Source organism: Lygodium microphyllum, chromosome 30 (assembly GCF_053477565.2).
Source record: "Lygodium microphyllum isolate KBCC chromosome 30, Lygodium_microphyllum_v1.1.10, whole genome shotgun sequence".
NCBI classification, from domain to species: Eukaryota; Viridiplantae; Streptophyta; class Polypodiopsida; order Schizaeales; family Lygodiaceae; genus Lygodium; species Lygodium microphyllum.
In genome coordinates this window covers 112,506,560-112,511,767 of record NC_141164.1, presented here as the reverse complement: position 1 = coordinate 112,511,767, position 5,208 = coordinate 112,506,560, and positions in this window count along the sequence as shown.

The window sequence follows — 5,208 nt, the reverse complement described above, 5'->3', positions numbered from 1 at the left end:
TTGGGTACAATCACCCCCCATGCCTTGTGTGAGCACTCCACAAAGCATGTATTTGAGATATTATTCATCTCCAAGCTAAAAAATAGCCCAAATTTACAATTAGCACGCTTTAGCTTTTGTGTTTGCTTTCGTCCAAATAAAGAATAAAGCAGTTGGGCACTCTAAGAGTTGGGCTATGCCCAAATACAATGACTAATAATCAATATTTAAATCGTGTATCCATGTGCATACAAAATAATAAATATATGTCAAGCGCTTTAATAAATAAGCGTGTCAAAATAAATATTGGTGCCACGTCTAAGACGTGCGTCCATCAAAAACGATAATTTCTTCTAAATAACTTGAATACACGCTATCGCCCAGTGCTTCCCAGCGCTGTCGTATTGCTGCGCATTCGAGGTATGTAAACCACCCAAAAGTTGTGCATGAGATTGTTACTTTGTACATACTTAGTTGTTATGTTTGCTCTTTCATTCTATGCCGAAGATGGAGAAGAATAAGTATGCCGAATATGGACTTTGTGAGGAAGTACTAAACTAATTCCAAGAGATGCAAGTCGAAGTACATTGGTGGATATGTTTGCCAAATGTGAGAGCTTGCTTGATGTTTAGCACACCTCAGAATGGTGCAATATAACTAGTAGGAGCATCAAGACAGGCTTGATTGTGAGTGTCATTGTATCACAGTGGACTTGGGCAGCTACTATTTTACAAAGCTCTAATGTTACATGGGAGTATGGTGTCAATGGCCTTTGTGGTATGCGAGTGAGACGACAATTCAGGTGCTCCTTTTTGGAGTATTTGTCATTGAAATCAAATGGAAGGCATCATCAGTACATACAATTGGTGAGAATGTGTGTGTGAGGTGGGTTCTTTTTGGTGCACATTGTTGTTGTTGGTGTTTGTTTTGCCCATTTCACCAAGATGGATACGCATAGTGGTAGCATGATTCGACTTCTCAGGCAACGGAGAAAGTGAGGGTGAATTTCAATTTGGCAACTATTCTAAAGAAGTGCTTCGTTCTGTGGTAGCTCATTACCATGATGTACATAAAATAATAAATGCTACCGGTTAAATAAAAAGGAGGGAAATCCGAAAAGGGAGGCAAGCTTCAAAAACTAAGATGAGAAAGCTAATCAAAGGGGCATTAAGCCAAGAAAAGGAGGAAGATAAAAAGAAAAGGGAAAAAGCAACGGAGATGGATTACGATGACGAAGGGACGAATTGGGAAGAGGAGGATGGAGAAAAGCTGAGGAGAAGCCGTGCTTTAGGAGGAAAAAGAGCCTAATTTGGAGGGGAGAAAGCGGACGATAGGGGGAGAAAAGGTTGCTTTTGGGGATCGGAAAAAAGGGAAGTTCTCTGGATGATGATCAGCAACGAAGAGAGAAGGGAGTGAGGCCTGGTGGAAAACGAGGGCATGAGGAGGCAGTGGAAGAAGGGGAATGAAGGATGCTGTAGCGGAAGGAGATGCAAAAGACTGGAGGCCAACTCTGTTTGGAAGACGAAGACGTTGCTGTGAAGGAGGTGAAGCCGAAGGTGACGAGAGGGGAGGGAAAGAAGTAGTCCAGACTGAAGGGGACTCTGCACCTGGGAAGATGAATCAGGGCGGATGTTGCTGTGATGTCGAATGGAAGAACGCAGCAGAAGAGAAGGATGGTGATGCCGAAAGCCAACGATGAAGCTGCTGTAGTACGAAGGAAGACATAGCAAAAGGTAGCAATAATGATGACGACAAAGCCGAAGGCGAAGACTGAAGCATCGAGGAACGTGCTGAAGGGGTCATCCTGTAGTCGAATTAGAGACCACTCCAATGATAAAGGAGCTATGCAGAAGACGACGGCAAGCCAAAGTGAGAGAAGGCCCTGTCGGAGGCCTCCTTCCTATCGCTTCGTCCAGAAGGCGCTTCACCATTCCTTTATCCAGTAGAAACTCTATGGCATTCCGCTCAATCATAATCATGACAGAGAGAGAAAGAGACGTATTGTTGGCCAGAGCTGATGACCCAGGAGTTCGATCTGGTTACGCAGGTTTACGTGTTTAATGCAAGGTGATCAGAGCATTATAAGGCCGCGTTATAATGTGTGAAGAATAGGTGGTGTGATGAAACGGCAATTTTCTCCTCGGACGAGAGCATACGCAGGACGAATCGTGTCGATGAGGCTGGATCTCCGAGGCGACGGCTTCATATACCCAGAGTGGTCAAAGTATCTTAGGATGGTTTGCACATGGAATCAAAGCTCTACCATGACTGTAAGCCAGTAACATTGCAAATCTCAGTTTCGGTCACTTCTCCTCATATCTCTCCTGTTCTACTTCATATATGTCCGGATGCTTCTATACGTGAGGAAGAAAGCAACGACTTAAGCGGCTGGCAAAATGTTTGTTTGACAAGGACTGTAGTTGATCACATGAGGAGAGTAGCTTTTTATGTACGTGTAAGGTGGTTGCAGCACGATGAATTCGTTTCTCCATCTCTGATTGAAGTTTTTCATGACACATCTTTATCTTCCATGGCTCCAAATATGAATAATGATTACGAATTCAGAAGATATTGATAATCTTGGTGGATAGTAAAGATTCTATTACAGTTCATGCCTCTTGTTTGTAAACTCACTGATGGCAGTTTCCTGCACATTATTAATATCAGAATCCAAGAAGTTCACAATAATGTTGTATATTGAAATCTGAATTTCTGCATATAAGACTTGAGGTCAAGGATCTCAAAGCCTAAAATCAGTGAACTGAACAGATTTGAAGTCATCTTGTATTTTGCAAACTTCAAGGCAGAAATATAAATACTATTTGATATCATTTTTCTCAGTCACTTGTTTGATCTTCCATCTTGATATTTATCAAGGTCTTCTGTAGACACGACTCTGCTTTCATAAACCCTTCGACATCTTTGGTGAACCCGACGTGAAAGCGTCGCAGAAATTTCAGGATGGGAGATTCTTCAGCCTCTATTTCAGCCTCTTCTTCAACTCCAGCTGCGTCTACTTCAGCTCCATCTATGACTGCTGCGTCAAGTACTTCAACGGAGGATCTAAAACAGATTTTGCAGAATATGTCCATGTATATGCAGCTCCAAAATCAGCAAACACAAATGTATATGCAGCAGCAACAACAATTGCATCAACAACAGTTGTCTCAGCAAAGGCAACTCTATTCGGAGCAGGAGAATGCAAACAGTGCAACTAAGGCTATTGAAGCAGTTGAGAGTGAGAAGAAGCTATTTGATGGGCGTAATGTTTCAGCATATTTGAAGACATATGAGATCAAGATGGGGTTCTTTGGAGTTCCTGCTGGACTTATGAGTAAGTACTTCCTTTGACTTGTCACACCTGCTTTGAGGACAAAGGTGACTGATTTATTTATTCAAAATACACATTGGCAAGATTTTAAGAAGGCACTAAAAGAAGAATACTTCCTTGAGGACTTTGGTATGGCTACTCGGCGGTCATTCCGAGAGTGGGTTTACATGCCAAACAAAGGTCTTGCTGCTTCGGAGTTGATTCGAGAATTTGAGGAAAGGTATAGTCAGCTTGATGCTATTGAACAAAGAGCATTGGATGTTGAAAAAGTTGAGCTTTTCTTGCAAGCTGCAGATCCTGCTCTTCAAGAAGAATTGGGTGAGCTTCTTGAAGATCGCACGAAGCCTATGGGTCTTAAAACTGATTGGCAGGATGCTCAGGATGCAGTCTCGACATTGACCAAGAGGAGGATATGGAAGACTCGTCTACAGAATGGTTCCATGACACCTACACCATCATCTGCTCCTATGCCTACTTCTATCCCTGTTATTTCTTCTCCTCCTCAGCCAGTTTCTTGGCCTATGCCAGTGCCTTCTGTTTCTACTCCACCTATTCCTCCTGTTCCACGACCGATGCCTACACCTTCTGCTCCAAAACCATCCGCTCCATCGGTGCCTACTTCTCTTGATGACATAATCAAAGGAATCACAGATTTGACACTTGAGTCAGTCAAAGCGGAGTTGGTGGGTAAGTTGAAGGAGCAGTTTGCTTCAACTGCGCCTGCTACTTCTTCTAGTGCTCCTATTGCACCTAGGAGTGCTCCTAGTGCTCCTAGGAGAGATTGGAGATGTATTTGGTGTGATAGTACGGAGCATCAGCATTGCAGGGATTGTGACTCTTTCCAGGATGCAAGGAGGCAGAATTTGGTATATTGGGGGCAAGATGGTAAGATTTGGTTGACTGAGACAGGAGCTCCACTTGCTACCAACTTTGGTAAAGGTGGAATGAAGAAGTTAGTGGAGGACATGGCTGCGCGTACTTCTTATGTGACGGCTAGAGGTGATGCTCCTGCATATGGAGTACAGATTGAGAAAGGATCGGAGACTCAGTCCGCACTATGGACTTATGCTTTGGAGACTGCAAACAAGGGGAAAATTCAGCAAACTGTTTTGACTAGCGCAAGCTCTAGCATCAGAGTAGAGACAGGATGGGACTCGCCTGTTGACAGGTATTCTATTTATGCTTATTTGGCTAAATCTCATGGTGCAGATGTATTTGTTGAGGAGAAGCGTAAGAGGGATGAAGAAAATCCAAGTGCAGCTAAGAAGACTAAAGGGGGTGAGTTTGTTACTCCACCTACTGCAGGACCGTCTTCACGATCAGGGCCAGATCGACAGATGGAGGATGCTCAAAAGAGGGAAAAGAGGCAAGAGCCTAGAGAGAGAAAGCAGCCAGGATTCAGATTGATGTCCGACATTGAGACATCTACAGATATGAAGAAAATCTTTAATGATAAGATACTTGGCAGTGAGGTGACTTTCACTATTTCTGAGATTTTGGGCATCTCAAAAAGAGAGTTTCAGGAGGTCCTGAAGAGGAAAAGACATGCATTGTCTACCACTGATACACAGGGAGTTTTGATTGGAGAGTTGGATGAGGATGATGATGAGGTTATGGTTGATAATGCTTCTATTTTGCCGCAGGTAGAGAAGAGGGTTCAGCCTATGCATTATGCTGAAATTGATGAGCCTGTTTTGATACCGCGTAGTCACTTTTCGCGGAGCCATTGGGCTAGGGCAACTACAGAGACGATGGTAAAGGTTGGAGAAAAACAGGTGCCTTATGTTGCATTGGTTGATCATGGTTCAGAGATTAATCTCATTGTTCGTGGAGTTTATGAGAGTAACAGATGGCCTATGGATGTAGAGCATGGGTGGCGTATGAGAGCCGCCAATAAC